This window comes from Haemaphysalis longicornis, unplaced genomic scaffold (assembly GCF_048455015.1).
Source record: "Haemaphysalis longicornis isolate Haplotype H1 unplaced genomic scaffold, Haemaphysalis longicornis Haplotype H1 scaffold_11, whole genome shotgun sequence".
NCBI lineage: Eukaryota > Metazoa > Arthropoda > Arachnida > Ixodida > Ixodidae > Haemaphysalis > Haemaphysalis longicornis.
The window spans coordinates 47,477,615-47,489,342 of record NW_027526214.1 but is presented as its reverse complement, the minus strand read 5'-3'; the positions used below and the strand labels follow the sequence as shown (position 1 = coordinate 47,489,342).

General features: G+C 45.7%; 1 non-coding gene across 1 annotated transcript; it reads right to left on the bottom strand.

Moving 5' to 3' along the window:
* Positions 1-11,218: 11,218 nt before the first annotated feature.
* On the bottom strand, positions 11,219-11,291 carry Trnat-agu (transfer RNA threonine (anticodon AGU)). Its single transcript has one exon. It is a non-coding gene; the product is annotated as a tRNA-Thr (tRNA).
* Between the last annotated feature and the right edge of the window lie 437 nt (positions 11,292-11,728).

Below are 11,728 nucleotides of genomic sequence, written 5' to 3'. Positions count from 1 at the left end.
AGGAATGGGTGTAGATAGCAGTGTGCTAGATGATGTTTACGTCAGGTGGTGTTGCCATTCCTATGGGATGTTTCCTGGTTTATGTCTTTCTTATCTGAATAAAGCTCAGTTACATTTAGGCGCTTGGTCCTCACTTCTTTTTTTCTTCTATCCTCGTCTACGTGCGCTGTTAATTCATTGAAGATCGGGTCGCCAACACCGTTTTTGTTGAGGCATGCTTCAAAAGAGTTTGAACTTCGGCTGGCTGGTACATAACTTCAAGAGAAGGCGGAAGCCAAAAGAGCGGACGGGGCGGAAACAAAAGAAGCAAAGCGCAACCGTTTATTTATCGCGCCGTCCCGTCTTTAACGCCACCGCTTTTTTCGAAGGCACGTTTTTTTTTAATGACTACAAAAGGCGCCTTCTATGCTGTGGACAAACTAATCCCGAAGACCTTTGTAAGGCGTTGTGCCTTTACGCACGGGAGGAAAACGAGGCTGTGCCTAATATAATGGGCGAAACATCCACATAGCTAGGCTGCTGTGGAAAATCAGCCCTGCGTCGCAAGTAGAAGAAATGGGTGTAGATAGCAGTGTGCTAAATGATGTTTACGTAAGGTGGTGTTGCCATTCCTATGGGATGTTTCCTGGTTTATGTCTTTCTATGGGATTGTTGTTCTACTCGCCAGTTCAAGTACGCTCGCGCCAGAAGTAGCAGCTCTAAACACATCGCGTTTCTCACGCCGAGTTCGCGAACCCGGTAACCGCCGTTCCAAACACCTGCTACGTGGTCCACCTTGTAAATATATTTAAGCCAGCGGACGAAATATTCCTGGCCGGCCACTCATAGAGAGCTTTCAAGTTAGGAAATCCATGTGAGGTGGAACAGTTGGGTTTCCGACGAAGGGAGAGAGACAGAGAGAAAAATCAGCTTATTTTCCAAGCAAATTGAGTCGGAAGGCGTGTTGGCTGCCGGCCGAAGTCTTGTGGTGGCAGTGGCGACTGGGTCAACCAGAAGTAGCTGCAGTCCCGGTTGCGAGCAGCCGAGCGCATCCTGCCACTGCTTGACTCTGGAGATGTGGTTGAATGGGAAACGAGGACAGGCCCACATGGCGTGGCATAGTGTGTTCAGGGAGTCACCGAGGAGACAGTTTGGCGCAGGGAACTAATAAGAATAGGTCTGGTGGAGGAGGGATCGATGGGAGAGGGAGTTGGTCTGAAGGAGTCACCATAGGTGCTTCTGAGCGTTGGTGAAAGATGTGTGGGCAGTGGGAAACTGGCGGTGAGAGAGGCGGTAATGCTCGATGGCTTCTTTATACGAGAGCAGACGATCGCGTGCCTACCGAGCACCGTGATAGAGAGCAGGAGCGAGCCCAGCACGCCTCTTAGGTTCTCGTGCTACTGTTATGGCCCGCCTCGTTGCCTCCCACCCTATGGAAGCCGAACTCCAGATGCTGTCGAGTGGTTGAATATAGGGATTTTGGAGAATCTCGAGTGCTGTAGCCGAAAAGCTACCACGAATGAATGTTTGAATGGCCGTCTTCGAATAAGTGATTATAATGTGAGGCGGCAGCATGGTGATGCGGGCCAGGGCTGTTGCCCCCGCTTCTGCCGTGGCGGGGTAAGATGTCCGTACTGTGAGGAACGTGACCGGGGCAGAGAATGCCAGCTCTCCTGTTCCTCCAGCCTTTCACCATCGGTACAAGCTGGGAAAATTTTTTGTTACCATAAGCGGCTGAACAGTGTCGCCAGCGAATTGCCAGGTCAGCATTTGTATTTTCATTACAAATGTAGAACGACCAAGTAAATCGGTGGTCTTACTGAATAAGAACTCCTATGATTGTCAAATTTTGTGCAGGCATACGTTGAGTGGAATTTATTGATGATGTCGCCCGCATTCATCTTTCTGTAAAAGCAATATTGGTGGATTGCAAAAGTTGCACAAAACCCCTCATAACAAACACCCATACAAACCACATACAAAACCCCTCGGTGACTTCAAAACAGTACGCCTGCGGAGAGTTTGAAATAAAGTATTGCAGATATAGCTAAAATAGCTAGCAGATATAGATAGCAGATATAACTAAACCGGACGTTCATTCATCGGGCAAACCCAAAGTCAGACCGTGAACTGCAGTATATCATACCAAGCGAGCAGTGTTCGTATTTAGGGGCCAGGCAACATGCACACACGGCGGTTTTTCGCTATCTCCTTCATTGAAAAGAAACGTGAAACCATCTGCATCTCCACCGTCCGGCTAAAGCCGTCATGCATCTTCATGACTGTGGTTTCCCTCGATCATGACTGTGGTTTCCCTCGATCGCCTTAAGCCCGCTTTCTTCCAAGACACCCTGCCTGCCATCCACACACCCATCAACCCTTCTAAACTCAGCAACACCCCTCTACTGACAGACAACCTACAATGGGCGATAGGGCTGGGGCTGCACTACCACTGTCGAGTGACCACCACGAGAGCGGAAGAAACGGGGCTCCAGTTTCGATTCACCGCATATATATATATATATATATATATATATATATATATATATATATATATATATATATATATATATACATATACAGAAATAAGTGTTTGCGGTCCAGAAAACCTCAGAAAGCAAAGTCAAGGATGTGGTAGGTCATTGAAATAGATAAAAGCTTTTGGAAGAACGAAAGAAGGCAGATAAGAAACGCCGCCCGGTTGGATCCGCACCGGATCCCACCTTGCGGGTGGGTATTTTTGGTCAACTTTTTTTCCTAAATCTTTTATATGTTTCAATGCCCTACCACAACCTCCCCTTTGCTTTTCGAGGTTTTCTGGACTGCCATCCTATATTTCTGTGTTATTTCTACGAGGCCCCCCTTTTCTATTCTGATTCGCTACATGAATAGCGAAGGCCTCTGTTCTGTCAGTGTTGGTGCCATAGGGAGCTTAAGAGGGTTCAACGCTGGTCGACCACTCTCGACATGTCGTAGACACTCGAGTCACGACCCGGGGATTAAAAAGGAGGTCCCCTTTATCCCTAGAAGTCAGAGTGGGGCTAGCTACCACCCCCAAGCACAGCAAAATATTAGATTGACACAAATACCCAGGAAAGTGGAGGGGAAAACTAGCCCCGCCAGTAGCCTAGTGTTCATCGCACCAGGCCGTTATCTGGAGGAACCGTGCTCGAATACCTCCTGGAGGGCATTTTTTCTACGCTTTCTTTTTTAAAAATGCTTTAACTGTTTCAATGACCTACCACATCTGCTCCCCTTTTGCTTTCCGAGGTGTTCTGTACAGCCAACCCTTATTTCTGTGTTAGTTTTACGAGCCCCTCATTTCCTATATACATACATATAGATATATACATATATATATATATAAATATAAATATATATATATATATATATATATATATATATATATATATATATATATATATATATATATATATATATATATATATATATATATATATATATATATATATATATATATATATATATATATATAGGCGAATCAGAAAATGGGAAATGAGGGGCTCCGTGAAATAGGCCAGGAAATAAGGGTTGGTAGTCAAGAAAACCTCGGAAAGCAAAGGAGAAGTTGTGGTGGGTCGTAGAATGAGATGAAGAATTGTTTGAGTCGAAAAGAAAGTTGTTCAAAAATGCCTGCCGGGTGGGATCCGAACCAACGACCTCCAGAATACCGGTCTGGTGCGATAACCACTACGCTACTGGCGGAGCTGTTTCCCCAGCACTTTCTCGGGTATTTATGTTCAGGTATTTTTGTTTCCTGTACTTGGGAGTGGTAGCCAGCGCCACTCGGACTACTTGGGGTGAAGGTGACCTTCTTTTTAACCCCCGTGCCGTCACGGCCCGAGGGGCAAGTTGCTGTTCATCCGGGAGGGATTCGCCGCTACTGAATGAGCTGACATCAGGCAATAATGGTGGCGCCAGCAGTTTACCATTGTTTTTGCCCCCATTCGCTTTTCTGTTAGGGCCAACGCTTCCTTTCTTGCTCTTCGTCCTTCAAACAAACGACATGCATCAGTCAAAAAAAATATTTAAAACTTGGAATCCCTTTACTTCCATTTTGGCGTACAAACAAGTGGCTGTCTATTTTCCTTCCCCCTCAGGTGCATCCTACGGTGTGTGTAGGATGTCTGCTTAGCACACCAACCCACACCCGAACCACTTGATATAGGAGGACAGCCAAATAACCGCAATGGGCCATGTAATTTCGACATCTGCATCGCCCACCAGCACAACTTGCATTTCACCACTGGCGGAATTCAGCCTAGCTGTGCGTGCACGTCCCCCTCTTTCTACACGCAAACCATGCACGCATATACCAGCAACCGGTGATGGCGCATACTAAGGCGTAAAATACACCTGCGAAAATGTCGCCACGAAGGCTTTCTAAGCTCAAAAAGAAACATGGCCTCAAGCCGGCGTTCCAGCTGGGGAAGTTTCTCTTCTAACCGCAGGGATTCCCAGATTTTTGGAGAAGTGAATTTGACCGGAAACGGTGACGGCGGGTTTCGGTCGTTTTAGGGGAAGCCAGAGGGGTTCCTACTAAAACGGCTACCCAAAGGCAGCCGTTTCCTATGCTTCACGGAGCGGTGTTTTATGTGCGCGGGACGCCGTGAGCAAATGTAGCAGCGACGAAATAAAGAAAACAGAGGAGTGTCTAGCGTTGTGTGAAGTAGAGTACGACAGGAGCGGTTACGACGTCATCTCTCTCACTGCCTATCCCTCACACGTCTCTCATGTGTCGCCACCAAGGAGCGCCCTCCCTCTGACACTTTTCCCAGACGCTGTTCAATCCTCTGCTAATGCAAAACATGCATGTGAAGTTGTTGCGGGTGGTTCAAACACGATATGCAACAACCCGCTCGCTGCTGCCTTGTCCGGGACTAATCCGAACGACGTGCCATTTGCGTAGGAGGTTCGAGCACGATTTGCAGCATGCTGGCCGAATGTGGCGACACACTTCGAGGTAGCAGCAGAGTAGCGCGAGCCGCCTCACGTTCGCCGATCACGCAAACACTTCATGGGACACGTAGCAGAAATTCGCCGTGACCGAGAGGACTGCAGCTCGCGCTACGCACAAATTTCCTATCAGGCAGTCTGGTAATCCTCAAATAATTTTTTATGCCCATCCGTGCTTCTGTTTATTTTCCGCAATCATCTGATAACCGTACTACCGCCGTTAGCTGGCGACTGCGCCACTTTAAAAAGGGGCATTGTTTGAGGCTAGGTAAAAATAGTTGTAGAAGATGTGTCAGCGGGGCAGAGAAGGAATCCCAGAGCGGCGCCGATTAAATCGATGACACTGTAATGAAAACTACGAGGTTAGACATATACTCCTTCGCAGTAAAAACCACACACACATAAAAACAAACAATAGCAATAACCTCACAACTGAAATTGCAGGTGTCGGCAACAGCACCATGCCTAGAAAAGGGCTTTTCTGAAGCTGGAAAACAATAAGATAAAGTTAGAAGCACGTACCGTGTACAGGACAAAGCGGAGCAGAAAATTCAGAAAAAATAAAAATAAAAAGGCATTCCAATGAAAAGGTTGGAGGGATGCGTTCGCGCACTAAACTGGAATCTAAGAAATGAAAACAAAAGGAATTAGGTGACCACATAGGAAGCAGAATTAGGGGTAATATTCTTTGAAGAAAGTACAAGCAATACAATGCCTTATGCTGTATTCCTTGTTAATATCACAAGGATTTGAAGTTGCTCCTAGACGCAATACATTCAGCAGGCTCTATAGAACTTTCTGTCCCTAGGAGACCTAAAGTTACATATAAGAATATGGAAAATCAAAATTGTGGCCTGTTCGGGTGAAATGGCGCTCTAGGGCTATGGCGAATATGCTAAGAGTATCTGCCCGGTGACTGTTAAGACAAAGGCTCATAGGTTGACTGGTTTCGTCTATATACTTTTTGTGACCAATTGAGCATTCTAACATATACACGTTGTTCTATAGAGTGCAATTTAACGAATTATTCTGGCGAACGTAATTACTGGCTGTGCTCTTTACAATGCAGTCTGTCTGCAGGTGCCTGCAGGTCTTGCATCCGGGGCGGGAACGGCTGGCTACGATTGGTTGCTTTGAAGGCCCTGTATTGGCACGCAATAAAATATATTTTAAAAAGGCCTTCCGCGAAGGCCTTTTCAAGTCGGTCGTTACTGGCTAAAATGGTGTAGTAATTCCGCAAGGTAATGGTTACAGTAGAGAGGACGTTTGAAAATTTAACTATTATGGCAGGCGGCCTGCCGTTTTGTTGCAGTTTATTTAGCTCGTCATCCCCTTTGAGATTAAATGCAGATTGACACGCTTTGTACTTGGGAGCCTTTGGGATGGTTCCTTTATGAAGGTATACTTGAGTTCGCCTATAAGCTTTAAGCAATACGGATCATCACTGCGTAGTCTTCTAAGCCTGGTGGCTGGCCCTACAAAGATCCTTTGTTTCCAGTATCTCGGGTGACGGCTTTTAAAAACTAGATTCTGCGGCCTGTCTGTTGGTTTATAAAAAGTGTGATTTTAAATTTCCACTTTGTATGGAACAACAGTACTGTCCAGGAACTTCACTTCTTTTTCGCAATGGTGGCATAAGAATTTATTATTTTAATAGTCCAAAGTTTATTATGCCGGGGTGGACCTCCAGCGGACATTTGTCACAAAAGGCTGTGCGTGGAGCTCCCTTTCTGCAAACATCCGCTTGTCGTCTATGCAAGGACCGCAGCTCGCGTCAACCTTACTTAGGACTGATTCACCCTCCCCCAACTCGTCCTATCCTACCCCTTCAAACAATTCCAGTGGAGGTACACCCAATCACGTCTCAGGATCACCACAAATTGGGTGCAGACTAGGTCGGTGTGGCTCATGTGGCTTCCTACGTTTCTTTAGAGAGCTTAGGCACGGCCCGAAGTGACATCGAAAACGACTGCGCACATGGACGGTAGCTCGTCTTCGCCGCTTCCACTTCTGGCCGTGTCTACGCTCTCCAAATAAATGTAGGAAACCACATCACCCACACTGACCAACTGTGCTCCCTACATGTCGCGGGGGAGCCTGCAGCTGCTGCTCTAACGACATCGCTGGATCGAGCGCCACTCCTTGCGAGACAGCACCAGCGACATGGCGTGACAGGGCGCACAGCCGCTCGTGCGCACGAGGACACGGGGTCTCGCGGTGTGCTCACAGAATTGAATCTCCTTTCTTTTGCTGACGAACGGTCGCCCTGTCAGGGGCTCCTTTTTTTGCCCTGAAATAGCGACCTACAACTCTTTACGTATGACAACCACAACTACTGCTTCAGGAAACTACTGGTACTACGTATTCAAAATTAAACTACATTTAAACTGTTACTGCCGTAACGCCGTCTACCTGCTTGACTGTGGCATGCACTAGACCAGATAAACAGAAACCGTCTTGCAAAAGAACTTTAACAATCTTCGAGCTAACGCTAACACACGAACGAACTTATCAGTTTCTCCAGACTTTCATTCGAAAAAAATAGTCTCTCTGCTAGACAATTTTCAAAACCAAACCGGACCTGGAATGCAAAGAATCGTATCCTATTTATCCGTTCAAAATGCTGATGCATGGTATCAATCATGGCTCGGAAGAGGCCGTTGTGCATCAGGACCACAGACGTTTATTTACTATCGCACACGGATACACATTGGGTTCACCCCCAGTATGTAATCATATTGTACCCTTCCGGACCACCCTGCATTAGCTCGTGCAATGGGGGTATACAGTGAAGAATGCTGCCCAAAAAAGTTTCCGAAGCCTAACATTCTAGCGTGTAACCGGTGGCTATACGTGGTGCGCGATAAACGTTGACGGCGCTGATACTATTGAGAAGAGAGAGGCTAACGTGTAAAAGTAGTTCTGGTCTTACCATAAAATTTTCGCGTTGTTTTATGGCAACCGGTGGCGTAATTGAAAGGTTTTCTGCGATAAGTATCCTTTCAAATTCACGCATTTGCCTTGCTATATGCTTTGCTCTCCGACTTTATAGAAAACGGAAGGAGCACTCTTCGCCTTGCCCGACATCTTTAAGCCGACACCTATGTAACACGATCCCTGGCTCTTCGGCGGTCCGAGCGCTTTGTGGATTGTCGCTTAGCGCCATTAGAGCCTTTCTCTGTGGGCATAATACGGACTTTGAAACACCAAACATGGTACATTTATCACCGATTCATTAGTAAAAGCAATGCCTTTCTTCCAAACGGTCGGCCATGCGTCCATCCGTGCAGCAAGTTTCGGGCTGAGACCGTGTCCTTAGTTGCACCACCTCCTCTTCCTCACACTGTGTGAATTTTTTTGCAGGTTTCCGCTTCACTATCGCCGCACCTAGCCTACGCAAAACTTCGTTTGCCGCACCCCGTCCACCCCCTTGCACTGTTTTCTCGTTTCAGCAGACCTTCTTTGCTTCTTTTTTTCTTTTTTCTCGGTGTTTATTGCATTGCTCTTTTGTCATCATATTTATAATCATTATCACAATCGGCATCATAAACATCATCTACCTAGTTTATAACCCTCTCCCTGTAGGCACCACGCACATGATCTGACCGGATTTGATATTTTCTCACGTGTATTTTCTTTGAAACGTTCTGCTGGCCGAGGGAGAGAGAAGAAATTCCTCCACGCAAAGTGTGCGGGTATTTCATTAATTATAAGATGTCCCTGAAGAAGAAGCTTCCGCTGTCGAAGCCATTGGAGCAGTTTTTAAGAAATAAGTTAGCCTCACTGCTGTTCATATACATATAAATATATGTATGTATGTATGTATGTATATATATATACATATATATATATATATATATATATATATATATATATATATATATATATATATATATATATATATATATATATATATATATATATATACATATATATATATATATCAGGGTGTCGAACCGGAACCGAACCGAACCGAAAACCGGAACTGAACCGGTATTTTTGCCGGAACTGAACCGGAACCCGAACCGTTATTTTTTGAGCACGCTGAACCCGAACCGGAACTGAACCGAAAAAAGAAATAACGGTTACCGGTTCATGCCGAAACGGTTCGACCCTCTGTTGTTGACATTGCACAGTCAATGCAATTCAGGCTTTTTTTTCTTTCACGTACCATCAACTTCGTACCTGCTCGCTCACTTCCCCCTCCAGACAATTGAACACTATCACGCTCTATGTAACAACAAGGGAAATGAATGAGCACCAATGTAGCAATGGTCTGTTGCTGCTGGAAGCGCGAGCGTAGTGGAAGCTGACCAAAGGAAATGTCATTCTCCGCAGCTTGCAGGGGATATAAAACGATTTTGCCCTTCCCTAGTTGCAACTTTAGTGGAGAAATCAGGCTGCAGGAGTGCTCCAGTGTGCAGCAGCGAAAGCCCGATGTGTGCAAACCTTTTCCATTTCATAATTTCTTTAAAAGGTCCGACACCTGCAAATTGTAATATTTGACAAATTTGACCGCAGGAGCTGCTCAGTGGCTAAACCGCTTGATGCTGACCAAAAGTGGCTTCGATGTCCCTTACCCACGACCATTTTTGGGGACAGTACCGTGGACAAGCTCCGTTTTTTACAAGTACTAATAACAACAGATATGTCAGGGAAAACTGTTAAGGTGCGCACTTAATCTCTTGGCAAGAAACTGCAGTCCTCGACCTTGTCTTGGAAGCAGCAACAGTAATAAAGCAGATGACACGTGCAGAAAGGACGGCCGGTACCTCACACTCTCCCATTCGCCGAGCGATCATCTTTTCTGCTTGTTCTGCAGTTTTTTCTCTTTCAGATCTGGTTTTTTTTCTAAGGTGCACTTGTACTGACTGCCCAACTCGCTACATTACTTCTACTGCTACTCGATCCGGAGGGGAGTACTGATTTGATTTGATTGTGGGGTTTAACGCGCCTACCCAGCACAGGCGATGAGGCGCGCCGTAGTGGAGGGCTTCGAATTAATTTTGACCACCTGGGGATCTTTAACATGCGCCGAAATTTTGTACACACGGGCGTTTTTGCTTTTCGCCTCCATCAGAAAAGCGGCCGCTTCGGCCGGGAATCGAACCCGCGACCTCGCGCTCAGCAGTGCCTTAGCCACTGAGCCACCGATGCAGGTCAGAGGGGAGTACTGCTGTGGATGAATTAAAGAGCGCCTACCCAAAAAAGTTCTTCTCATGCTCCGCGCGTAAAATTTCCCTTTCATTTTGTAACAGCATAATCTGTTATAAGATTACGCAATGTAGCACACGGAATGATGGCCGGGGGTCAGGCGGTACGATGACATACTGATTGTAATGCACACATTCAGTATAGCTTTCGCAAAAGGAATTGCAGTGGTCAGAGCAATAATGCAGTGACTGAGCGTTAACTAAAGCTTACTTTTAACAAAAGTGTGGCTAACACATTCAATAGGGTGACAGCTAAGAAATTATTCAGGGTGACCAAATGATCTAATTCATTGGTAGTATTTATGTGCCTGTAGTAGGGTTTTTCTGTTTTGTTACAAATATAAAAAAAATGTGCGCCATTGGTATTAAGCGCTGATATTTCAACACGCCAGTACGCAGACCTAAATTTAAGGCTTCAAGGTAAGCGTTATAGGCGATTCCATAGCGACGATTGCGATTTCACCAAAAAATGAAAGGGCAGAATATATATCCCACCGTCATATCTCTTGGCGGTGGCTTTATGAATAATCGCTAGGACAACATAAAGTCTGGACGAGAAAGTAGGTAGTAAATCGTCACCACTCCATCTGTTTTTCTAATATCTCGTGATTTTTTAAAGTTTGCTTTGCAATTGCGCCACTGCCCTTGGGAAACAGCAGCATTTTGAATTTTTGTTTGTGTTTTGACTTTACTGTCGCTTTAAACTACTAAATGTTTTTTTTTCTAATTTCAGTGACAATTCAAATCATCGAACCGGTTCGCGAACCGGTTCAAGCTCCCGAACCGGTTAGCGAACCGGTTCGGCACGTGATTTTGTCGAACCGGAACTGAACCGGAACGAAATTATTTCACCCGAACCCGAACCGTAACCGAACCGGTATTTTTTTCGGTTCGACACCCTGATATATATATATATAAATATGTAGCGAATCTGAATAGGAAATCAGGGGCTCGATGAAAATAGGACAGAAAATAAGAATTGGCAGTCAAGAAGACCTCGGAAAGCAAAGGGGAGGATGTATAAGCTCAAGATAAGTGGAGAAAAAATGCCTGCCACGTGGGATTCGAACCCACGACCTCCAGAATACTGGTCTGGTGCGATCACCTCTACGCTACCGGCGGGGCTACTTTAGCCTCCACTTTCTGCGGTATTTTATGTTCAGGTGTTTTTGTTTCCTGCGTTTGGGGGATGGTAAGCCAGTGCCACTCGGACTACCCATACATATATTTATATATTGTTACAAAATGAGGGGCCCGTTGAGGAAATACACAAAGATAGGTCGGTAGTCTATAACGCCAGAGGAGGCATAGGGGTGTTGTCGGGCTTTTTTTATTACGGGTACTGAAGTTACGACATTTTAAACATACTTTGAAGATTCTTGGGCAATCTACCAGCACCGGTTGGCACAGTCGGTCTTGGTGGGGGATCATCGGACTGCCATCAGTGCTTCCTCTTCATCTGTACATTATCACCATCATTAGCGAACGTGCTGTAGCACTTCGTCCTCATCTCTGTGAATACTCATCATCATGGTGTGTGTAATCCGGCGTTCCCTGCT